General features: G+C 40.1%; 1 protein-coding gene and 1 long non-coding RNA gene across 2 annotated transcripts in view; one reads left to right on the top strand and one right to left on the bottom strand.

Annotated features, from left to right (window-relative positions):
- The window catches only part of PTPRD (protein tyrosine phosphatase receptor type D), a 1658801-nt gene that overhangs the window by 1087868 nt on the left and 543821 nt on the right, over positions 1–27112 (top strand). The window lies entirely within an intron of this gene.
- Positions 735–25899, bottom strand: LOC123372416. Its single transcript, XR_006580276.1, has 7 exons — positions 25856–25899; positions 21550–21697; positions 19314–19553; positions 18155–18223; positions 12972–13104; positions 7730–7895; positions 735–819 (listed from the first exon to the last, which is right to left on the bottom strand). It is a non-coding gene; the product is annotated as an uncharacterized LOC123372416 (long non-coding RNA).

Raw genomic sequence — 27112 nt, forward strand, 5'->3', positions numbered from 1 at the left:
GCTAATTAGTATAGTATATTATAAATATACAAAACATTGTAAATAGCATTTTTTCAGTATCATTCTAAATTAGCTGAATAAACTCCATGTACAACGATGGTCAAAAAAGTAAATAAGATGTAAGGCTGTATTAAGAAAGGAACAGAGAACAACACTGAATGCATTATATTACTTAAATTGATGGTTTACCATGACATTGAATACCATGTGCTCAATTCATGGTACCCATTTTTAAATGGATATAGCAGCAAAAGAAGAAAGTCTAGACAAAGACAGCAGAAATAATTAGAGGCATGCAAAGAATTCTATATGACAGAAGATTTAAAAGTTTAGGAATATTGGATGACTTTTAATACTGGAACACTTGGGCACTTTTTAAAATCTCACCCATTTAGTTTAGAGGAAAAAGCAGTATAAGAAATTACATGATGAAAGGAACATAAATAATTAATGGTATAGATATGGTCATCCGGACTCTGGTGGTACTTACCCTTATACAATTCAAGAATAAGAGAATATCCAATTAAAAGGCAACAACTTTTAAAACAAAACACTTTTATGCATCATACAAAATTTAACTCATAGCATTTGCTTCTACAAGATCGTATTAAGTCAAAGAGCCCATTTAAATTTTAAAAAGATTAAACATTTATATGAAGAATAAGACTATCTGCAGTTTTACAAGTTCAGTTACAAATTTCTAAGCAATATTTGAAGACATATGACAACTACTCACTTCACAGCTTTAGAAAGAATCTTCTTGTTTAATTCTCCATTATAGGATTTTACACCTTTCTTTGAGGTAACCGGTACTGGCCACTATCAGAGAGATACAGTCAGAATAGATTAACCATTGTTCTAATTTTCTGTGGCCATTTCTAAGTTCTTTATATCCCCAGTTTTCACTCTTCAGGTACCTTTATCAAATTGTCTTAACATTTTTTAACTTTTCTTTAACATTCATAAAATACATACCATTTTGGAAAATATGAAGCAGCAAAAAGGTAATAAAAGAGCCGACGAAAACACCTAGGTAAGACATAATACCTTGGGATTTACTGACATTGCTCCAAATTTTGAAGCACTTGATTCTTATCTATTACAAATAAAAGTTCAGAGTACATATCATGTCTACAAATAAGATCCACATTGAATAGTATTTCTAGCAGGTACTTTGTGACTCCCCTATAGTAATTTCTGTTTTGGCAGAACCTTTATATGAATAAATATCCTAACACTCAAACTCTATCCACCATCTAGAAACAAATGAGACTGGGTGGCAGAATTAGGGACATATTCATGGTAAAAATGAGTGTTTATTTGAAATGATGCTGGGAAAACATCTTTCTCTTCCGTTCACACAAATCAAATTCTCAGTAGGCATTACTGAAAGACTGAATAAAGCAAAGCTCTCTGATTCAGCCAGATGTTGGTGATTTAAATGTTCCCCTTCAAATCTTTGGCACATCCTGTGGTGCTGTCACAAAATTGCCCCTGTTGCTTCCCACTTGGGAACAAGTAGGCAGCATGCTAAGAAAAGTATATGCCTTTCAAATCAACCCAAATATAACAGGGTTGTGGACTTTTCCTATTGTCCCACTCTATTAGCAAGTGTTGGAATCCAGCAAGGAACTGTAGGTTAAATACTGCTGCATCAGGGTGGAAGTGTCTCATTAGACTCCACCCTGAATAAAAGAGAGGTGGGAGAAGCCATGTGCCAGAGAGGGTGAGGCAGACAGAAAGGACCCCTAAGAGCAGGCAAGCTTCAGGAGAAGACATAGAGAGGTGTTCAGGGATTAGTGTTCTTTTGGAATTACTTTTTTGTTAAGGAATAATTTATTGAATCTGCCACAGTTATGTAGCTTTTGTTTCAAGCTTGGTGAGGACTTGTTGTCTTATACCAAGCATCAAACTCTGCCTATTGTCACATAATGAAAATTATTAATGAATGGCTATATTGCAGTAGCACCTACAGGCAGTGGGATCAAGATCAGGATCCCTGTTGTGTTACATGCTGGATAAAAACATACAAAGCTATAGTCCTGCTCTGAAGAGCTTACACACTAAAAAGCCTTCCTGCTGAACCTAGCCAAAAACAGTGTGCTCTACTTAAAAAAATACTCCTGAAACATTGGAAGACGGGCTGCACTCCAAGCTATAAAAATAGATCAAGGAACTTTTTTGTGTGTGTGCTATTTTGATGGAGAAGATTATTTACTTAAGACAAAATTTTATCTTCCAGAAGCCATTTGTTAATGTAGATATCTCTTCTCATATTACTCTACCACTAAAATTTTCACTTGTTGCTGTTGTTGTTTTTAAGTTGTATTGACTAGGGTTGGTATAAGGAAGTGTAAGTTGCACCTTCCTGGGCTGCCTCATTACCCAGCACATGCAAGGGGGATTCATCCCAAGCTAGGGTAGATAGTATTGATATAGCCTTCCCTGAAGGTTTTCCACCTGGGGTGGGAAATGCTATTTTATATCTGAAGTTCTAGAGGAGTTCTACAACAGAATCTGCTGAGGGGATATACTGAACTCAACTAATCCCTTGGCCAAGCTCCATTCCTGGTCGATGTTGAAACAGTAGCGACTTGAGTCAGTGGATAATGACCCCTGTCATATATCAGGTGTATTGACCTTTGTAAACCCGACCCATGTTAAGTAAATAGAACCAGGAAATAAAGTGTGCATTTCCTTAAAGCATCTCTCTGGTACTGGCCTCTGTTGGAGACAGGATATTGGTCTACATCCAGGCCCTATATTTCCTTTCTTTCCTCTGTTTATATATTTTACTGATATTTGCTGAGATTTTAATGAATAAAATACATATAATTAAACATTGCTTTCAAGGTAAATATAGATTTTTATAAGAGAATAGCATATCTGCCAGTGAGGAGATATGAATAGGAAAATGTGGTATAGGCTTAGGGGTGCAATTCCATTCCCAGGTAAGATTTTTACTTTGTTACTTTCATTAATGTTAGCAAGAGTTGTATGCAAAACTTCCTGTGTGTCAAAATGACAATATACCCATTCAAAAAGTCAGGAAATGCAGAAATTAAGATCCCTATAGCAAGTTAACAGCCATGTTACACGTGTCGCATTTTTCTATTCTGAGATTTAAAAAAAAAATGCATAGTGTAAACTATTGTTTTGTTGTTATTTGTTTTCCTGGATATACAGCACCAGCTATGTAGTATGCACAACATGGCAGAGTTACACTGTTTTGGGACTGACCCTTGTGTTATTTTAACCCTCTGCTTTAATGTCACATTGGGTTGGTGTTTTTTTGGCATTTTATGCACAGTAAAATATATGACTATACATATGAAGGCTAGGTATGCTAGTGCAAAGATTTTAGTGCATGAGTTTGGATGACCAAATTGCTCAAGAGTAGCAAAGTCACTATATACCATCAGACTCCATTAGGGACTCTGTTTATGGAACCTATTTTGCAGAAAAGCTATTGTTGATATGTATTAGAGGGTATAACATTTGTTTATTGGTACTATATTCCCTATCTTTCTGCCTTGTAAAGAGAGGTCCCCTTAGTTCTATTAGTCCAACTGTACAGGCCTAAATAAGGGAAGGAGCGCATGGTCTGCTGACCTGATCACCAAGAATACCAGAAACCTATGATTGGTCAGAACTTCTCTGAAGAAATTTATCATGGGATAATTTGGCTGGCTTTCAGAAAAAGGGCGTTGCTCCATACAGTGTCAGAAATTATAAGATAAGTCTAAGAAAGCTGCCCCAATCTTGAGTTTTCACTGGAATCCTAATACTTGGTTGGTGCAGCTGCGGCCTGGTCAGAAACCTGCCTGTTCATTTGGTAAAATTGATTCTACTAGCAGTCTACTACAACGATAAGTCCTAGCACTGATCCTGTGTAATATTAACAATTGTGACTTTCCCCAAATATCATCACAAAATCTTGTTTATGCTGATGACATTGTTCGTATACACAGGCACAAAATTAACTGATCATAGAATGTTTCCTGACCAAGGATCTTACAAACATGGAAAACTATTTCTTGGCAAATAAAACCAAACCCCGGTAAGACTATTGTGTCAGTGTTCCATCAAACAGTTGAAAGGCTACGGTGTAGCTTCATGTGGACTCCTGTAGCCAGCAGATAAAACCCAATCCCAACTTGAAATATCTTGATGTAACATTAGATCACAAACCACTAGCACCTGAAAAATATCCATGATGCAATAGAGATGCATGCAAATCTCCCCCAGAAAGTGAAAGGAACATCCTGGGGGAGCCAATGCAAAAACTCTATGGACCTCTTCATTGACACTTGTTTACCACAGGATTCTTCTCACTCTTCTGGACACATAGCTCCCACATTTCTTGTTAACTCTCAAACACCATCATGCAGATCATTATGGGTACAGTAAAATCAACACCACAACTGTGGTTTCCCATGCTGGTGCACTTCCACCCATCCCAAATTCACCAGGCCATGAGAATCCTTCAGGACTACTGTTTTTTTTGAGGGACCAAGGATCTTCCAATACATGAAGACCTAAATAACATATCAAGATTATGACTCAAATCCAGAAATCCTCCTTGGCTTGCAAGTGCAAGAGCTTGAAGACTCAGGGTTTTGCCCCAAAGATCAATGGCATGTGAGGTGAAAGGATACCAATGTCCCAAACAAATACCCTATCAAGATCTCAATCAAAGAACCCAATGGCTTTTCACTCTCATGGAAAATATGGTCAATGCATCCACACATCGCATGGTAGATCGCCTTCCTTCTTCATAAATGGGGACTGAGACATAATTCTATTTGTGACTGCAGAAAAGGAGCCCAATCTATAGGATGTCTCATCAACCAATAATCCAAACAATCACATTCTGGTGGTATCTATGCCATCCACTCTATCTCACATGAAGCAATTAATTGGATTGCCTACATAGACATGAACTTATAGCATTGCTGTATTTATGCCATGCCAAAGAAAAAGGGAAAAGGAAGAAATAATGCTGACAATTTTTAAAGCCTCTAAAAATGATCTAAAATGCCTTTTCTGTGAATCAAGGTGGTTTAAGATCCTACATGGCAACATCTGCCAAGGCTAGAAATTAAGTCTGTATTTATCACTGAAAAATCTGGATTCCCTGCACGCTAATGGGATAACACAGGTGTTCCAGCCCTGTGTGAGTGAGATATTGGACTTCCAAACTGTCACAGGTACAGCACTGAATACAGAATACATTATTGAACTGCAACCCAGTTATACCCATTCTGATCTGACTCAGGTTCCTGTTATATCTGTGGCATGGAGAGGAGAAGGAAGGAGAGAAGTAAAATCTTTTCTGTGGTAGATTATTTGTAAAAAAAAAAAATTTTTAAATCAGCTGTTTAAGGGCTGCTTAGAAGTTTGGGGCTTTAGAACTAGTCCTGGTAGAGATTAGTGAGCAGGGTAGAATCAAGGAACTCAGATTAAATTGTGGTTATCATGATCATTTACATTAGATGGAGAGAGGAAATGATTTTATAATTTCCCGCTTCTTAATTTTTGTAGCAATATTTCAAAATATCACATGTGAAAGCAAATTGGTTTTCATGCAAATTTCCAAAGAGAAGAAAAATACTAATTTCCATGTATGTTTTGTGAAATAGGGCAATTTTCAAAATTTCAAAATAAAACAGAAAAAACTTGATATGGAGGTTTTCTCTCATCTCTTTTTTGTTTTTGTTTGTTTGTTTAGTTATCTTGTCTGTAGTGTTAGATGTCACTACAGAATCCAGATGAATCATTCATTTCCATAACACTGAAGACTTTAAAAGCTGTGCTTAACATTCTAAAAATTGCTCTTTGCTATAGTTCAGACCAAGCCACAAAGCATTTTGGGAATAGATTTTGAAAACCACTTTCCACCAATCAGAGTTCAAGGTCTTCTGATTCAGGGATCTGGTTCAGTCCTATCTCTTCTATTAAACATTTTTGATATTTCTAAAGGCTTTTGTACGTTTCTGGTGGTTGTGTATAGGGACACAGATGTGTATGGGTAGGGATTCTGCACCAGGCAGGACATTGCTCAAATGAAGGGCGGAAAAATAAGAACAAACAAATAAAATGTACCTTAATGGTAATATTTGTCCTACCTCTCTTATTTGTGTAAGCAGAGTCAGGATGAGCTCTACCCTGACATCTGGTGGTGAATTGCAGTGAGTTGTGGAAAAGAACTTCAGGGGCTGGTCTTCTTTGCATAGGCACACCAATTCCGCCTAGCATGAGCCCACAGCCACCCAAATGGTCACTTCGGTTGCTGTGGGATCCCCAGTTTCTCTGCTATTGGGGCAGATTATGTGAATCAAGGCCAGTGGAACTGTTTTATGACAGAGGGACTCACCATCAACTAAGTAGCACTCGCTAGACAAGGGACATAGGTTCCAAAACCCAGTGAATTGAGAGAGGCTGGGGACAGGTATTTGTACCTGATGTTATGGGCCCCCTTTGAGGGCCTGAAACACCAATTGCACCACCTCCTCTCTCCCATGTTGAATAGCAGAGCTAATTTTGATTCCATTAAGAGTCTAGTTACAGGCTGCTGTGCTGAATTCACTTTGGGCCAATGGTGCACCAGCACTGGGTCTCCCCTACTACAAGCTGAAATCACTAAAGAGCTAAAATTACTAAGAGCTGAGATCACTGAGTGCTGTGTTAACTAGTGGGAGAGCCTGAAAATATATTGCTAAGCGGCTGGCAGAGCAGAGCAGTTTGTGGGATGGTTGGAGCGGCCCACGGGATGGTGAATGGAGTGAAGCGGAGTGGAGCTGAGCAGTTTGCAGGACAGCGAGTGGAGTGAAGCGGAGCAGAGCAGTTCGTGGGATGGCTGGAGTGGCTCGCGGGGCAGCTGGTTGAGTGGAGTGGCTCGTGGTGAAGGGTGCAGCAGAACCCCACGGAGAGGTGCGGCAGTCGGCCTCGGACCACGTAAGATGCCCCTTAACACCCTGCGTGCCCCTTCCCCCCACATTTCCACCCAGGCTGGGGGGTAAAACTCTGCAGATAAACTTTTGAACTCTGGGGCTGCACTAACCAGAGACAGAGACTTTTTTGAGTTGCTGGATTCAAGAGACTTTTGGGGTGTTGGACTTTTGGGACTTTGGTGTGATCTTTTGGGTTGTTGGACTTAAGACCCTGAGGGGAAAAGGATACTGCCAAACTTACTTGGTGGTGGGTCTTTTTCTCATGGTTTGTGTTATGAATCCTGTTTGTGGTGTTTCCCCAACATAATGCTGCATTGTTTCCCTCCTTTATTAAAAGGATTTTGCTACACTCAGACTCCGTGCTTGCGAGAGGGGAAGTATTGCCTCTTTGAGGCGCCCGGGGGGTGGTATGTAATTGTCCCAAGTCACTGAGTGGAGGCTCGAGCCGGTTTTGCATTGTGTTATTGAAACAGAACCCCTAGATACTGAACCCGGCCCTTGTTGCTTCCAACTCAGATGGGCAGAAGGGTTACATTTGTTTAAGATTTCTGCCCTTGGTAATTTTCCTGGAAGATATATCTGAATTAAATATCACTGCAAATACCACAACACAGCAGTAACTGCACAGCGTTATCTGTGTTCTCTCTCTGCACTGGGTGGAGGATTTTTAATTTCATACATCATTTACAACTTGCCACAGTGATTCCACAGTCAGTACGTCGTCTTATCAGAAAGAAAAAGAAATGTCTATAAGGCTCAGCTGGTAGCATTTTTACCTCTGATTCAGGAGACTTTGGTTTCAGATCCCTCACCAGGACGTGGTGTCAGAAACCAATGCTAACACTGCAGGAGGGTGTTGACTCATCCAGATGAGACGTTAAAATGAGCTCCCTTTCAACCATCTCCAGTAGCTGTCGGTGTAGAAGTGAAGATTACCACTACCTTATTAGACAAAGATAGACAAAAAACCAAATTGTGATGTCTCCTAAGAAAGTTAAAAAAAAAGTAGGTTTTGTTGTGAGAGGTATAGATACTTATCGTATAACACGCTCTTTTTTAAAGCCCTGGGTAAAATAAGCTTATGATGTGTGCGTGTCATACGCCTGGCACGTAACCTGTTGTACTAAAAGCAGAAAATTTAAAACCAACTGCATTATAAGTAGGTACTCCTAGTGCCACAGGAATCAGCAATTTGGCAATTTTTTAAAAGAGAAGTATCAAACAGATGCTAACTATTTCTACTCTCTACAAAACCACCAACTTCCAGGAGGCACCAGACTGCTGTGCACGGCTTGACCTTTTCGTTTCTTTTCTTTTTGTTTTGTTTTGTTTTCTTTTCTTTTCGTTTTGCTTGGCCACTGTGCTGGGGTGAGGGAGGGGCAAAAACATTTTCCGTTCTGGCTGGCAAAATAGCAGGTACCACTCCTGTGCATAGCCCTAGAATAACAATATTGCAGGGCAGCTTTGTGGATAGGTGATGTAGTATATGCTGCTTTCCAACAGACCATTCAGTGGCAACAACTGAACTCATTACCATGTTTCTTGGAAAAAAATACTGTGCTACTGGTGTATGAAGACATGCAAAAATGAAATGAGCGATCTGGAGCAATTCTAGTAGTATTCCTATCTGTATGGAGAGCAGGGGTGATATGGTGGTTGACACACCAGTCAAAGCCAATTGGACAATGTTCAAGCTGTCTACCTCTGTGCTGTCGAAGTACTCCAAACTGCAGTGCCATCAGGAACCACATTGCACTGGGCGTCACATTTTGTTTAAATACCATACTTGTGTTAATAAACTTGCTACAGGAGCTGCTGTGCCAATTTGGTGTGGCTTACCCACAAATTTGAGTCTTGGGTTCAGTGTATAAAACAATGGTGCCAGCAATCTGTGCTTTATGAGATACTGACTATATACACACATACGGTGTTTTGCAAACTACTTAAACCTGCTTAGAACCCGTTTATAGAAAACATGTTAGTGGTGACATAAAATTCAGAGGCTTTTGTCAGCTGTCTCATGGCCAAAAATCTCCTCACCCAACTAAGGGAGGAAAGTGAATTGTTGAAGTATTATCAACCTATGGAGACTTCAACCTCTGCAACATGATGCCTGAGAGGCTTCTAGAATAGACAAATGCAGAGAAGCACCAGCTCAGAAAGGCATAGGAATTAGAGCTGGGTAGGAAACAATTTTCCTGTACCACAAATTTTTTTGAAATTTCAAAAATTTTCCCATTCTGCGCTCGCACGCTCTCTCTCACTCTCTCTCTCACTCATTCTCTCACTTGATTCGGGTTCAAGTCCCTGCTCTGCCTCGTTCCTATGAGGAACTTGAACCTGTGTATCACACAATCCAGGTCAATGTGTGGGCACCCAGGCTATTGATTATTCTGAAGCAAGGGAGCAATCTTGTGTAAGTAGCCCCAGTTAAGGCAGGTGCATATCATGTAACAGATTGTCTCTTAGGAACTGCAGACAGAACAAAGGAGACTAGTGAAACAGTAACAGACAGTTTGACATCAGCTAGACCACCAGCAGCAACCACCTGGTAGTGTATTGGCTCAGTTTCTGAGGAATAGTAAAGCATATGGCCAACTAAACCATTTCTCACATCACCTCAGTGTTTGTTCTGTCTGGGCAAACTCAATCTGTTTCACTATTAGTAGAAGAATATCTCTTTGACGAAATAGCTCCCAGGTGTGTTTAGAAAGGAAACCTTGGTATATGAGGAACTATGACACTGGCATTGGTTACTGCAAAAAATTGCTACTCTTTATCTCAGCTGTCCACCATCAAACATTTTCTCAGAAGGTATCTTCAGGGCTGCCAGTTGTGTTGGAGACAGAAGGACTTTGTTTAGGGCAGCCAATGTGGAGTGCATCACTTTTTAACAGACAAATTGACAAAATGTTCCATATTATCTATCTGTTCCTCTAACTTATGCTACGTTAAAAAAAAAATTCCAAAAATAGTCTAGAGACAAAACTCACCCTTTCCCTGGGGCTTGGCTTTATTGACAAAAAAAATAACAATAAAATAACAAAGCTATCTCCCCAGGTTGGCAGCTTCTCAGGTTCTTCAGGAATGCTCACATTCTCTTTGGAGATCCATCGCCACCATACACATGGGCTGATAAGTCATTTACCTATGAGACTGAAGAACCTATGTAGTCTTTTCCTAGCAGGTTCAATATCTGCTAACACGCTTGGCTATTTCAGGCAAACAAACATGTTGCCACTTCTCTTCTGCCATAGAAAGATGTTTGGAAAGGGGCAGAACAGCCAAACTTCCATTATCCAAAATATTCATCCATTGGATGAAGAAGAATTGACTTTTCATTTTCAACTGAGTGGGTACAGTGCTCTGTAACAGCTGACTATCTTCAATAGACATTTCTGTTTAATGAACTACATAGTTTATGGCTGTATCATCTAGAACAAACCTGTGAGCATCACAGAGGGCAGAGACTGAATATTTCTTGTCATTTCTGTGTCATTCTTGCTTTCCTGTATTTGGACACTACCAGTCAAGCATGTTGTCAGAGTGCTACCGGTGTGGTGCTCTGCTTTCTCCAATGTTGATATCACTCGGCTGCGTGCGTGAGTTCCCTCTGTGTGCTGCCCCAGCTCTTCGAATATAGCTGACACAGCAGACCCGACGAGAACCCCCAATAACCACAGAGTCTAGTAAGATGCAAAGTCACGTCGGCTAGGTTTATTGTGATCCTGGACACAATGGCAGTTCCCCGTAGATTACTTAGTCTACCGGGCATACTACGAGAAAGTGCCTCTTGGCAATGGACCCGGCTCAGTCAGTGGTGGGACTTTCCACTGCCCCCTCGGCCGGACAAAGACCCCGCCCCAGGGATGCATTCTTATACACAGGTACAAACAAGCTACACATCACTCCTGACATATGAGGTGCAACCCTTCTATGTAGCATGGTACAACCCATCTATGTAGTAAGATGCCGCCTCTCACCTTGTACATGTTGGTTTGAACAAAACAACTCTATCCATCATATTACCCTTTTGGCCCTGTCATTGGGATGGGTCAGCCTGTTCCTTGTTATCTGTGGAATGTTCCAGTATAGTGTGTTCTAGTACCATGTTTATACTTTACTACACTAGGTGAATATATGTTTATGCAACATCAGCCCTTTTCTCGCCAACTTCTGTGAACAGGGCCTGCTTCCAGCTCACAGCTTGACTTTTGCTTTTAGCTAAGGCTTGACCATACTTTAGTTCAGGCCTCAGGCCTCAACTGGGCCTTTATCAGGGCCTGCACTTACTACAAAGCATAGTTGATTGAGAATTTAAAGGCCCAATCCAACTCCCATTGAAGTCAATGTGAAGACATTAATCAACTTCAGCGGGAGTTGGATAGGGCCCTAAATGGCTGTTTATTGATATGTGAGTGTAATCAGACACTAAAGCAATCCAGTTATATCCAACTTCACCCATTAAATTGTGGGCTCAAAAAGAGAGGCTGGGTTTAGGACAGACTGTAAATTAGGCCCTTGATCTCTGATGTGTTTTATTGTCTCAAGAAAACATATAAACTGCAGTCTAATATAAAACTTGCTTTTTAGGGGCATAAGAAAGTGTGCAGGCCCTTAAAAGGTAGGTGCTGCCCAGCTTGCCTATTGTCATGTCCCTCTGTCCCTTTAAGGCCAGACACCCTAGTTGGTTGTAGTTCCCAGAAGCAGCACATGACTGAAAGTAAGCAAGGCCTATAGAGGGGGAAAAGAATGAGTTCTCCGTGTTTAGTGTGAAAGGTTCCAGTGAGAGCAATGAGGTGTGTTCAAGCTTGTCGGGTCTGTGCCAGATATGATGACTCCCCTGGCTTCCTCTCAGCTGGAAGAACCTTGAGAAGGGTTCAGAGTGGTAAGCCTATATCTAGATGGGAAGGACCTCTTTTTAATCCCCACAGGAGAGGGGAGAAGAAAAGGGCTAGGTGGGTATATGAGAAGAGAGATGTGTTGGTGAGCACCAATTAAAAGAGGAGAAGAGAATCCTTGGAGCAAAGAGGGCAGACCTTTACTGGCAAGGATCCAGGCAATGACTCTCTGGAGTTTTTTGGGACTCAGGTTGCAAAGGACTAGAGAGAGGGCTCAGCAAGGCTGTGGACATCAAAGCGTGGAGGGGTCAGCTTGTTGGTAAAAGTTGTACTATCTTGTTCTGCTCTGGAGTGCGCCATTCCACCAAATGTTGAAACATGATCCTAAATACTGCCAGAATTGCTTGTTCTATCCTGGATATGTCATTGTCTGCTGCCATCCATTTCTGCCTCTGCAGTGGTGCCTTTCTGCTGCTTATTCATATATAATATAGTGCAGACATTGAGTTAGTTAGTAACTCATGTGGGTAATGGGGTGGCTGTGTTTTGTGGGGAATACTAACTACTAGAGTAACTACCAGATTCTAAATTTTAGGCCAATTATACTTCTTTCTGCTGGTGTTATGGAATAGATACACATGAAATTAAAATGGCTGTCCTGCTGTAACCTCTCTCATGATAGCATAACATGAAGTGATGTCAGAAGTAATTCAAATGTTTTTTCCCCTGAAACTGCAAAGACATTGGCAAGTAAATTCTTATTCTTGAATTCACAAGAATGGTTCCACATTAAGATTTAGTAAGACAAAGTCAATGCAACTCTTAAAACTACAATCACTCAAAGCAACATGAGTTTTTATAAAGTGACAGCTTATTTCACCAGTTCTGAATCAATGGATAATAAACAAATATTATTTCCTTAGCTATTCCAAAAGTGTTATATTTATTTAATGAGATTTATTGATGAATTTAGTTTAAAAGTATGTTACTTCATTATTGTTTGTTTGTTATAGTAGCACCTAGACACACACATCAGGATTGGGATCCCATTATGCTGGATCCTGTACAAACATAAAATAAAAAGCAATTCCTAGAAACCCAAACAATTGCTGTACCTTACAAAGGTATAAATTCCCATTCCTTCACACAAATGCAGACTACATTTTATAGGACTCACTGTGTAAGTAGTGCCAGTTATCACCAATATCATCATAACTACTGATTCCTTTCTTCAGTTTTATCTTTTCTGTTCGTAGTTGTTTGGGGATTTTTTATTTTTATTTTTTCTTCTGTTTTAGCCTCTGTTCTTTCTGGTAGGCAACAAAAAAGATTTTAATGCCAGCTAGTCTATATTCTTCTTTAGTGGCTGGCTAGTCCTGAGCAGCCAATCAGAACTTCAGCTCAAGCACATCTGGCATTGATTAATGGACACCTTGCAGAGCTACTTAATGATTATCCCCCTCAGAAAAAGAGAAGAGCACAGGAATCACAAAACCTTGCTGCTTGCACTAGATTTCTTAAAATTTCAGTGCATCAGTTACATCTGTGAGGGTTTTTTAATCTTCATTTTATTTCTTGTTTTAAATCAGATTATAAAGCCAAATAAATGCATCATCTCTATTTCTGTGACATATTTCCATTTTTTAAAGATGATAATATTCTGGAGAGAGATTATTTAAAAGAAACTAAATAAGGATCAATTTTGTAATATACCAAACCATTCTCCGAGTGTGAACATTTGCCTGACATAAAGATTTAATACATTTAAGAAGTGTTTTGGAGTAGGAGTAGGAGCGAGCAAACGAGATGTATGACCAGAAAATACCAGTAGCCTATATGGTTTGAGTGACTTGTGTTATTGTAAGAAAAACCTAGTAAAAGGGATTTCTTTTGTATACATATATAATACATAGAATATATATCAAGGAAAAGTGGGTGAAAAGAGAACATTTGCATGTCTATTTCTTAAAAAAAAAAAAAGCCTGTGTCAATATATTAAAAAAAAATGTCAAAGGCAGTTCATATGAAAATATGACCCCTCTATAGTCGTCAAGGTCAGTGAAACCTGAGATAATGATTACATAAGTGCCACTCATTTAATATACAGCTACCTCTGAGGTAACTGAGAGTGGTCTTTCAGTGGTATTTCTCAGGACCTCTGTGTGTTATAATTTGCCTTTATTTCCCTATGATGAAACTTTCATGATTATTAGTGGTATGCTTTCCAGCCTCCTCCTGATGCTAGCCATGGAATTGAAAGTATTTTATAATGGTCCTCGGATGCTACAGCTCTTACCTTGCCTTGTTACCTTTGATCTCTGCTGCGGTTTGTTCAGTGACATCAGAGCAGAAATAGAGATGGCAGTGTTTTTCCTTTAGGGGGCTCCATGTATTTTGTTGCACTGTAATCACATACTGAAGATACTGCTTAAAATGGCCTGGGTGTAGAATGACCTTGCAGTGCACTGAGGAGGATGAAAACTAGCACAGTGGTAAAAGCAATGGTGCTTAGGGTGAGGGTGGATGGAACAGGAAAGAGGGGATGTGTTGCAAATTTCCAGTTCTGTATAAAAACTGAAAACAAAATAGACATTTGCTTTGCAGCCTATTGATTTGGGGGATCTAGAACATAGATGGAGAGTCAGTTCCTCCTTGCCCTGGTAAACCTTAGCTTCAGAAGGGACATGAGGAAAGCGTAATGTGAAGTATATGCATGTCAATGGAAAACTGTGTCCTCAATTTTGGGAGTGAGACTACAAAAATGAGTAATTAAAATGGAAAATCCATGTTATGCCACTTTATTTAAACTAAGCAAAAATCAAAGCTATGCCAGATATACATGAGCTCTGAATAGTCCCCAGGTGTAAGTAGCACTGTTTACTTGATTACTGAGACTTGATAAAACAGAGATTGACATTTTTGAGGCCTTTTTTTTTGTTTTTGGCTTGATGTATTCATGAAAATACACAGGAGTATCACTTCAGCAACATATTAGGCTAGCATGAATTCAAAACATTAGCAGTGGCATTGAAAAAAAGAAAAAAACATTACACTGAATTGTTTTTAAAATGTAGCTCCCTTGCATGGCTTTTCCCACCACCTTGTATGAGCAAACCTTTATGTGTATATGTACATACAGGCATGCTCTCTCTCTCTCTCTCTCTTTCTCTCACACATACACAAGTATGTACTGTACAGCAGTGGTTCTCAACCTTTCCAGATTACTGTACCCCTTTCAGGAGTCAGATTTGTCTTGCATACCCCCAAGTTTCACCTTACTTAAAAACTACTTGCTTACAAAATCACCCATAAAAATACAAAAGTGTCACAGCCACACTATTACTGAAAAATTGCTGACTTTCTCATTTTTACCATATAATTATAAAATAAATCAATTGGAATATAAATATTATGTTTACATTTCAGTGTATAGTATATAGAAGAGTATAAACAAGTCATTGTCTGCACAAAATTTCAGTTTGTATTGACTTCACTAGTGCTTTTTATGTAGGCTGTTGTAAAACTAGGCAAATATCTAGATGAGCTGATGTACCCCTGGAGTAAACGTACTCCTGGTTGAGAACCACTGCTGTACAGGACAATAAAACATTTCTAAAGTCTATTTCAGAAACGTAACTTTATAGAAAGCAAAATGCGTTATTATAGTATTGCCCTTAGAGCTCTCCCAGGGGCAGAGAGAGTGACCACAAAAAGTAAGGACACTTGATTACAAGAGTATTTTCCTTGAAGGGGTCATTCAGCTGGACAACAACACTGGCAGCCTGTAACTTGCATTTGTCACACACATACACTGAACAATGACAATTACAAATGATTTCAGAAAGCCTTTTGTTGACACAGGCTGGAAGTTGAAAAGGAACCCAAGAAAGTTAGGCACCCAAATCCCGTTGAAATTCAATGTGAGTTAGGATCCTAATCTCCTTAGGCTCCTTTTGAAAATCCCAGCCACAGTTTGCAGTGTGTATTTCTCCTTTCTCTCTACAAATTTCAGCATGAGTTTGGAGAAATAAGGAAGGATCCGAGGTAACATTCTATACAGTTAGGACATCGGGGTTTAAATTGTACACTTATTTGAAACAAAACATGCAATATTAATTATATGTGTTTGATATAAACATTATGATGATATGCTCCTTGATGGAGGAGCAAATCTCTGGCTGGGAAACCCAGATTATAGTAGAACCAAGACAGAGTCCTGGTCTCTCAGACAAAGCCCTTCAGATCTCCCTATCAACTCGAGATTTGGACTCTGTCCCCAGAGTTAACTAACTTCTAGCTCAGGATGACCAATTTCTTTCCAGGCTATATTCATCATTTCTCCCCTCCTTCCATAAGTGTGTATATACATGTGTACCATTTAGTATAATTCCCAAAACCAGAACACAACAAACTCCAAACAATACAACACTGTGCGGATGTGCACTGGGGGTGAAGTAATAATTTGTAAATCAAGTCTGCCAAAGCTAGCTGTAGGGGGTTCATCCCTCTAAACCTTCAGCTGTGGGGCTCACATGTATGTAAACTATGGAACCATGTGGTAAATAGGATGACCATTTCTAATGGCGTAAAACCGAACACCCTTGTCCTGCCCTTGCCCTGCTATTTCCATGAGGCCCCACGCCTTCCCCAAGGCCCTGTCTCCTCACTTCAGCCCCCTCCCTCCGTCGCTTGCTCTCCCCCAACCTCACCTACTTTCACTGGACTGGGGCAGGGGGATGAGGGCTCCAGCTGGAGGTGTGGGCTCTGGGGTGGGGCCGGGCATGAGGCATGTGGGGTGCATGAAAGGGCTCCAGGCTAGGGCAGGGGTTGAGGTGCAGGGCGGGGAATGAGTGGTTCAAGGTGTGGGAGAGGCATCCGGGCTGGGGCGGAGGATTGGGGTATGTGTGTGGGGGGGTGAGGACTCCAGCTGGGAGTGCAGGCTCTATGGTAAGGCTGGAGGTGAGGGGCCTGGGGTGCAGGAGGGGCTCTGGGCTGGGACCAAAGGGTTCGGAGTGCTGAAAGGGATGGGCTTGGGGTGCGGGCTCTGAGGTGGGGCTGGGGATGAGGAGTTTGGGGTACAGAAAGGAGTTCTGGGCTGAGACAGAGGAATTTGGGGGGGCAGATGGGGAGGTGGGCTCCATCTTGGGGTGTGGACTCTGGGGTGGCACTCGGGATGAAGGGTTTAGGGTGCTGGAGGGGGGTCTGGGCCAGGGAAGGGTGTTAGTGTAGAGGCCAGATGAGGGCTCCGGCTGTGGGTGTGGACTCTGGGGTGACACCAGGGATAAGCAGTTTGGGGTACAGGAGGGGGCTGGGGCAGGGTGTTGGGGAGGTGCGGGAGCCTGCCTGCTGACCGGAGCCACCAAGGTCCCTTTTTGACCAGGCGTTCCAGTCGAAAACCAGACACCTGGCAACCCTAGTGGTAAATTGTATTAATCATGCACCTTTGATCATGTCACCTTCCTGTGGCCCTAAACCATCTTCTCCAGAACTTGAACCTAGTCTACATTCGAATCTTTTGCTGGTATAGGAATGTCTTTTAAAGGTGAGAGTATAGATGCAGTTATACCAGTAAAAAATTACTTTTGTCAGTGTAGCTTGTTTCGCTCAGGGAACTAGCACAAGCTATAATTACGAAGTTTTCTTTTGCCGGTATAAGTTGTGTATACACTGTACGAGCTGTACTATAGCTGTACCACAAACCCTTTCTCTTTTGTAGACCAGGCCTTATTCTGTTATCTCAAACTCTGACTGGCTTTAAACAGCTATTGTAACTTTTAAAAGTAGCACTATTACACTTTATAAAAGAGTGACTTTCATTACAGTAGTTGGGCTTTAATTAAAGAATAATTACACTGTCGTTATCATTTTTATACTTGTCATTACATTAATTCCATGAAGTTTCATTCAGTAATATAATATAATTCCATCATAACCATAAAGTTAGCTAAATGCCTGAGAATTATTACACTGTAAATGTAGTTTATGTATCTGGATTCTAAAAATATACTTGCAAGTATAAAACCAAACGGGTAAGTCATATAATCTTATCCTTATATGAACTGGAAGTAATTAGTTATCAAAAAGCATAATTATAATGAAATCATACAGTAATTGTAGTGTAAGTACAGTGTAATTACAGCCACAATTGTTTAAGCTGTAAACTCAGCACCTATAGAACTGTTCTTATGCACTCAAATATGGATTTCTCCCCTGTATTTAAGCTGCCTTGAAGTCCAGGAAGTAGAATATTCAGTCTTGAACCAATGGCAAATCTATACTCCAGTATTTTCTGGCCTCTATATAAAGCTGAAGGAATAGTGAAAAAATAAATAAGCGATTAAAAGAGTTTAAAATGGTTACCTTGTGTGTATACCTTTGTTTGCTTTCCTTGAATATTCTATTACATTTGTTTACTGGCAGGAGTATCTGCTGAAACAGAGAATTTTAAGTTAATATGACAGACTACTCATGGAAAGTGAACTTTGAATTTGTAATCAGGAATTCGCACCAGAAACCTTATCATAAGAGCTGCATCCATATAATTAGGGAACAGAAAACTAACATGTAACATATGTATCCGATCAAAATGGCTCAGATTTTGCATATCAAATATTTGCAGTGAACTCTTCACAACTGCTCATAACAGTAGCAGTTAGGAATGAGAGGGGGGGTTGGATGGGGCGGTGGGGGGCAGTGAGGGGTGGGAGGTCCGGGGGTGGTCAGGGGACAGGGAGGGGTGGATGGGGCAGGAGTCCTGGGGGGCGTGTCAGGGGGAGAGAAACAGGGGGGGTTGGATAGAGGGCGGGGACCGAGCCATGCCTGGCTGTTTTGGGGGGAGACAGCCTCCCCTAACAGGCCCTCCATACAATTTCGGAAACCCAATGTGGCCCTCAGGCCAAAAGGTTTGCCTGCCTCTGGACTAGATGATCATACTGGTCTCTCCTGGTCTTAATCTATTAATCTAAATAAGGATTTGCCATTAAATAATTTCAGAGTCTGCAGTATTCAAGATATTTCCTGTAGTAAGCATAGAAAAGTACCATGGAATACTGCAGAGACTGAAGTAACTGTATTTAATTATCGTTTTGTAAAACTGAATGCTTTTAGGATTTATCCTTGTATGTTGATGGCTTCAAAAAGTCCAGGTTATGCTTTTATTTCACAAACTTATTTACCAGACATGACTGACATTGTAGACCCACTACTATTTCATCAGCTTCCAGCACCATAGCAAGAGAGAGAGAAAAGAACAGGCAAATTAATGTAGGCAAATAGACAAAAGTGAGATTAAAATATTGAGTCTGAGCTGCAGGCTTTCTAGTGGATTCCCCCATGTTTCTTTCTGACTCACCTGGGAGTCATTTTATTGACACATAGCACATTATGCAATAGCTCACACATTTGCTTACATATGTATTCACTTTACTACAATTTGTGAGAAGAATCTACCTGCCCAAGAACTACTGCTATTAATATTTTATTGCAAGCTTCAGGGTTGATCCAACGCCGCCATTCTTACTTAGTTTCTCCACACAAACTCCAGTTCTTTCTCTGATTCTCCACTGCTGATGGCGTTTTGGAATAGAAACAGGATGGGTACAGATTTGGCTGCTAGCATGTCCTTTTTCATTCTGCAAGACCTTTCAGTATTTGAAGAGTTTACTCAGAAGATGGAGATCAGGAGGAAATGTTAGGCAATGCTGTGATGCTGTTGAACGTAGCAGCAGCAGTCCACATCCAGTTATTTTGCTGACAAGTGCTATATAAATACAAAAACCAATTGTATTAGCATGCTCCCGACACAGTTTTGGCTTATAAGCCAAAGGTTTTGTGAGAGAGAACCCTCTTAGGAAGACTGTGGACAGCTTCTTTTTGTACTTTTTATGTTGTGTTGTGTTGGATCTTTTAGACTCATATTTGTTATAGAATATTAGGCTTAGTAACTTGTGGCTTTGGGCTGAGATGAGACTTTACCAAAATATTGAACACAACCCAACCACACTATGCAATATAGAATAGAATTAAGATTTTCATGTGTTTTTGTGACAGCTTTAGCTATTGTTTTATTGTGCAAAAGAGGAGTTCAGGAAGCCAGTTGTGATGTAATGCAATATGTCATGAAAGTGGCATGTCAAGTCAAGAACAAGGAAAGACACTTTCTTCTTAACTTTGTGTTAGCAAGATAGGCACTGACTTTGCAGAATCACTGCAGCAAGTTGCAAATGATGTATGAAATGAGATAGCCTGCCTATGGCACAGGGAAAATCTATAGCTAGTACTGTGCAGTCACTGTGGCACTCTGTGCTATTTGCTGTGAGCTACAGCTCAGTTATAGTCTTCATCTAGGCACCAAAGGAAAATATTTTGAATGAGTTTTTCTGTGTCCGGTATGTTCTCTCTCTATACAGTCCTATTGTCAAGCAATCAGCTTTCTATAATGTTTCTTGTCACATAAAGTCTTAAAATATTAAATCTTAATATTCCACCTGTCTTGTAGAAAATCTCCTTTCCTATGGAGTTAAATCCATTGGATAACACTGAGTTCCCTTAATAAAAAACAAACTCTCTTCTTCCAAGATTGGTGGAATTTTAAAGCACAAGGAGTGCAATTTCCATTCCTCTCTAAAAAAATCTGAAACATTTTATCCTCATTAAAGTTAACAAGATATTTTAAAGAAACAATAAGTTTATTAGAGCAGCTTTAAAAATATTTGAGGTTACTGGGAGGGTATGGAGAGTGTGAAGGTTTTTTGTTTGTTTTGGGTTTTTTTACATTTTTTTACCATTACAGAATTAAGGGATATTTGTCATCAACCTGAAATAACTTCAGGAAGAAATCCCATTGCAGTATAAGGTCTCGATAATGGCATAGCAGACGCCTTGTCTCATTTCTAGTTTGACAGGGCTAGCAGTGAACCTGAGCAGATGTCGCTGGCTCTCTTGAACCTCAAAATATGATTTGGTCAGTGGAATTGAGACTTTTGGCTCCAGAGTTACAAGTTATTTTGTTTTCTCTTAAGGAGTCTTGTCAGTTCAAGGATCCAGAGAATGGGTCACCTATACGGCCCTCCGTGGAGGGCAGTTGTTGCAGTACTGGGTCAAGGACAATGCAGCTGCTGGTGCCCCTTGACAATCACACATGGGACAATGGGTTCTTTCTCCCCAGAAGGGCTGCTAGGCAAGAGGCCATTTGGAGATGTCTGAGAATCAAGCTGGGTTGGGGGGGGAGGGGGAGTGTGACGGGTTGGATCACAGAAACCCCCTTGGGAACTGCCAGCTGATGTGCTGAGACTACCTCTAAGCCCATTTTCCCTGGCATCTTGGGACTTCAGTGCCCTGCCTGATTGTGCCAGACACACTAGCCTGCTACAAACACCATGGCCCCCAAAAGCTGCAGGCTTAACTGAAAACAGCTTAAGAAGTCTTCCTGTCTACAACACTCAGGTACTCAACTCCCAATGGGGTCCAAACCCCAAATAAATCCGTTTTACCCTGTATAAAGCTTATACGGGATAAACTCATAAATTGTTCACCCTTTATAACACCGATAGAGAGATGTTTGCCCCACCCCCCACGTATTAATACATACTCTGGGTTAATTAATAAGTTAAAGTGATTTTATTAAAAACAAAAAGTAGGATTTAAGTGGTTCCAAGTAATAACCGACAGAACAAAGTGAATTACCAAGCAAAATAAAATAAAACATACAATTCTAAACTAATACAGTAAGAAAGTGATTACAGATGAAATCTCACCCTCAGAGATGTTCCTGTAAGCTTCTTTTACAGATGAGCCTCCTTCTAGTCTGGATCCAGCAATCAGTCACACCCCTGTGGTTACTGTCCTTTGTTTCAGTTTCTTTCAAGTATCCTTTGGGGATGTAGAGGCTATCTCCTGAGCCAGCTGAAGACAAAATGGAGGGGTCTCATGAGACTTGATATAGTTTCTCTCTTGTGGGTGGAAACCCCTCCTTCCCCCTGAGTAGACTCCCCTCTACAAGGTGGAGTTTTGGAGTCACCTGGGCAAGTCACATGTCCATGCATGACTTAGTTCTCGACAGGAATGTTCCCAGAAAAGCTCAGATGTGAATTGGTGTCTGTCAAAGTCTATTGTCAGATTAAGTGTTTTCTTGATTGGGCACTTACGGAGAATAGTCTTTTCTCAAGAAGCTGACCAAATGCTTCACTGAGGCTACTTAAAATCAAACAAGTACACAGCCAACATTCATAACTTCAAATACAAAAATGAGACACGCATACAAATAGGATGAATATATTCAGTAGATCATAACCTTTGCAGAGATACGTTACATGGCATATGTAGCATAAAACATATTCCAGTTATGTCATATTTACATTCATAAGAATATTTCTATAAAGCATTATGGGTTGCAAGCCAAGCAAATTGCTAGCGCCTCCTTGTGGCAGATGTTCAGTGCAGGCACTCCATAGGGAAGGCAGCCAGTGACCAGATAAATGGCCTGGTAAAGGACTTAAAAAGAGGTACTGGATAAAGGAACAGAATGGGGGAGAGGGTTGGAGACTCCTCTGATTAATACGGCAGGGAGCCTATCCTCTCTTCCCTCCTCCACCCCGCCCTCCTTTCTCATAGCCCACCTTAAGCCCTCTTACAAGGATGGTGGATGGTAAGGTGCAAGCCATGGGTCGGCTGGGGGACCAGGATGGAAACAAAGGTGGGGCTGGTGGAAGCCCCGGATAATTGATTTGAATAAGCATGGATTTGCCTGCACTGTACACTTTATCTGCCGGGTAGTTGCAGACATCTGTGTAATAAAGTTGCGGCCTGATTAAAATCCATAATAAGTGTATCCTGTCCTCCTTGCGGTGTACCCAGACAATAGGATTTAAAGGTGTGTTGTAGGAAGGTGTTAGCTAACATGTTCTAGCACATTTGACAAAGCGATGCAGACATGATAATGTAGACCCAAACATGTACTATGTAAGTTGGTTGAGTTAAAGTTTAGGCTCCCTCCAGGCTTTAATGCAATCATTTGAGCACTGCTAAAAATGATGGATGAGATTCCCACCCCTGCTCTGGCTGCTCTATGTCCACTAAAATCCCCAGATCCAGCTACAGGAGGATTCCCCCAGTGCAGAAACTGAGGAAGACAGTCATAGGTTATCCTTGAGGAACTCCTTACAATTCCTGGCATGCCTTGGGGCATGCCGAGGGTAGGGCTGAGGGCAGGAGGGGCATTTCAGGAATGTGGCTGCAGCACATGCCACCACCCTCCCCGTGGGCTGCAAGTCCTGTACTGCACCTCTTAGAGATGCAGCCCGGAATCCAGTACTACCCATTGTAAGCATTCAAAAATCATAAGTGAGACCCAGATGATTCATGGGGTTGGTTTAAAAATCATTAAATGTATTAAAATACTATATTATTAATTCTTTTTATTAGCCTTCTTATGTACAGTTGATTCATATTTTTAAGCTTCTCTGTACAACCATGAGAGTTAGAAAATTACTGAGTGTTGTGAGAATGGAAATTCTCATGAAATGACTTGATTCTAGGATGTGGGACTTAAAGAAAACCAAAACACCTAATACCATGTCTCGCAATCAAGTTGCCAGAGTTGGGAACGCTAAGAATTTCATCCTGCATGTCTTGTGCACACTAAACTTCTTAACCATGTTAGTTAGAATCTGTTCGCTAACATCTTCTAACAAAACACCTTTTATTCAGATCTAGACACGGACCCTGTGTTTTTCATGACAAATGGGGCATGGGTTTTGTACATGCTCCTTCCTGCGTTTTCCCCCTGCTAATTTAGGAGGTTAATTTGAGCTAAGATTCTGATTCACTGGAGACAGTTTTCACCCCCAAGCAAGTTCTAATGAAACATTAGTTCTTCATACTGATGCACTGCTCCAGCATGCCCTCTCTCCCTACTCCGCTTCCTCTCCTACCCCTGTCTCTGAAGCAGCTCTCTCTCCTCCTCCCTCCTGATGCTGCTCATCTTTTTCCTTTCCCCATCTCCCTCTGCTACATCGAATCTGCGAGATTGAGGCAGGTCTATATTTATTTAGCACTCACCTGAAGCCATGCTACATTTACAATGTTTATGTTGATTATAAAAAAGTGACTTGTTAGTTTACAAATTTCCAAGTTTAAGGTGTATTTTTTTTAATCAAAAGGGAAAGCTACAGTCTAGTGTGACTGCTGATAAGCATGATGGAAAACTGCCGTTGGCTGAGCTTGTATACTTCAATTTCTCTTTATACACACGGATGATTTTAAATCAATACCTATTGCTGACTTGGTTTATTTTGACAACAATTATGATTTTTTAACTCATGATTTGGTACACCCAGGAGTGAAGGGGGAAATAGGTTCTCTTGGTGCATCCCTCTCCCTTCCTTCTACATCTCTGTATGGAAAATCAAGTTCAGAGGGGTTGAGTTCACTAGCTAACAGCAAGAAGTGCCTGATCAGAACTACTGACCTATCATCTGGAGGTGTCCTGAATTAATAGGATCAGTACAGCCAAGGAAAGTCTGATATTCATCCAATATCACTAGCGAGGTGTCTTGCAAAATGCATAGCTCTATGATTTCCTTGTGTTAAGAACATTGGTTTATTGATTATTTATTAACCATATCATTTCAGAAAATATATCTACTGTCAAAATACTTTGACTAATCAAATATATACTTTGTCTCTTTGGTATTTTTCTCCATATAAACAAGTATATTTAATCATGGACCCATGCCTACTGTGTCTTTATAGGAAAAACTACTGTTCATGTCAGTGGGTATTTTGCCTGTGTCAGACTGTTTTAAATATTTCCCTATCACAGTAGTCACTTCATCTGCTTTCTGGCAGTTTTGAAGTAGGAGTCCTATGGAGTGATACTTTTTATTATTATTATTGCAGTGTAATGATGTATTTTCTGAAGATTAATTTTCCAAAAATGACATTCTAAAAAACAGTTATCTAATGCTGTCACATAAGACCATCTCCTTTATCAAGTATTGTAGAAACAACAGTTCAGTGACTGGAGTAGTTCATTCCTTAGCTTGGTAGTGTTGTTATTTTGACAGAAAGCTGCATCCTGTAAGGCAAACATTTCTTTAGAAATGATATCAGTCAAGGAAGCATGCATTGTCTAAACAAGTTTGGAATAACACGATTTGTTTTGCTTTCTTCTAGATGAATTTATTCAAGTGTATTGTTTTGTTGTATTTTTAAACACCTCTATAAGTGTATGTGGTCTCTGTTCTTCAGTTTCTCTGTTTAATTTGTACATCTGTCATTTTTTATTGTCTAAGTTTCATGCAGTATACATAGCATTCACCAACAAGGGCATCTAAAATATGCATGCATTGGAATCTGGGAAGGATTTGGTGAATTTGACAGATCTCAAATATGAATATAAATTTTTGACCATTTAAGGCAGCTATTGCAGTTCAAACACAGGCTGTCTCCTTTAAATCACACTCAGTAATACTGAAACAGCCTCCTGTCACCATGTGAAAGCCACTAATAATAATCCATTATCACGTAATGTATGGGAGCACTGACTTACTATAGTTTTCTCATTAAGGAGCTGACTCTGTGGTCAAGTTATTTTCTGTCGTTGGTGCCAGTGTGCAACTAAGGCAGTTGGGTCATGGGGTGCACTTTAAATTCTTTCATTCCAGAAAAGAGGAAACCCAAACTCAGATCCCAAATGACCCAATTGCTTATACAGAAGGTTCTAAAATATAGTAAAATTGTTGTCAAAACTTGTGCACATTACACACATTTTAGTTTCTATTTAACCTATTTCCTTTTAGGGGACTCTGTTCTTTTTCTTCAGTTGTACTCTAGTCCTACATAGAAGTGATACAGTTGCTTAAAATATATGGAATTATCTGACTGGATATACATATGGTTGTGGAATTATCGTATATTCATATAATGCTTGTATAACACTTTATTCATATAACACTTTATAAATCTTGCCAAACAATTGTACAAATATCATCATACATGGTGGAGATATTGGTATGAAAAGTGCAGAGCATTGCTTTTATTATGAACCTTTGGCTGCCTCACCTGAACTCTGCCCACTAATCCATCAGCCCTGGGACTGCTTTGAACATTGCAAACCTCAGAATACTTCAAACAGCTGTTGTGTATTTGGTTGTCATGGGTTTTGTTACTATGGCAACTGAGTTAGACTATTAAGGGATAGCTCAGCCGGTTTCAACCGGCTGGTGAGCTCTCTGTTCTGTAAATAAAATGGAGGTTTTGGTTAGCTGTCTGCTCTCTGGCCTCAAGTGATTGTTTCCTACACTGGCTGCCCCAAGGACTTAACAACAGCCTCCTCTTTTATTTAACCTTGAAGGGTAATGCCTACCAAGAGGAAATATTTCTTTACTCCACATATAAAATTTTCCCACTCTTCTCCCTCCCCACCCAATTTACATTTACCTGAGCCTGCTGTTCACAATATTCAGCCCTGAAGCCATGTCCATTTTAAGGACTGATATCTCATAAACCTTCAAGGGTAGAAATGGAAGCCTTATGCTACTGCAAAAGAGAGAGAGTTTTAGCCTTCCAATGGGATACTCAGCACTTGCTTCTTGTCCTGGAAGATCCTATGATAACTCTTAAAATAAGATATTATGTATAGAAAATGTACTTTGGATCATTCTGATAAGTTTCTAAAATATAGTAGTTACCTTTTTGGTTTTGGTTATCCTTCCTCCAAAGTTTATATAGTTTAACTCATAGTACTGAAGGAATCTGGTTCTACTGGTGGTGTGATATAGAAAATAGTACCATGTTTTAGAAAACATTTAAAAAAAATTCTAAAATAGATTTTCTGTAAAATACATGGCATATCCAGTATACATGATCACAATGTGATATAAAGATTCTTTGGCATTTATTAAGGAATTATTTGAGGACTGGAAAACCTGCCTTGTAGTCAAAAACTTAAAGCTCAAGCTATTTAGCTTAACAAAGAGACGGTAAAGAGCTGAGTGGTTTATGGTCTATAAGTTCGTATGTAGAGGAAATATTTTTGATAGTAGAAGGCTCTTCAATGTAGCAGACAAAGGCACAACAAAATCCAATTGCTAGAAGCTGAGGCTAGACAAATTCTTAGTAGAAATAATGCACACATTTTAATAGTGAGGGTAATTAACCATTGAAACAATTTGCCAAAGGATGTAGTGGATTCTCCATCATTTGAAGTCTTTAAATCAAGACTGGATGTTTTCCTAAAAGATGCACGATTTCTCAAGCAGATGCTATGGCTTGATGCAGGAATCACTTAGTTGGTAAAATTCTATGGCCTCTCTCAGA

This window comes from Mauremys mutica, chromosome 6 (genome assembly GCF_020497125.1).
Source record: "Mauremys mutica isolate MM-2020 ecotype Southern chromosome 6, ASM2049712v1, whole genome shotgun sequence".
Taxonomy (NCBI): domain Eukaryota; kingdom Metazoa; phylum Chordata; order Testudines; family Geoemydidae; genus Mauremys; species Mauremys mutica.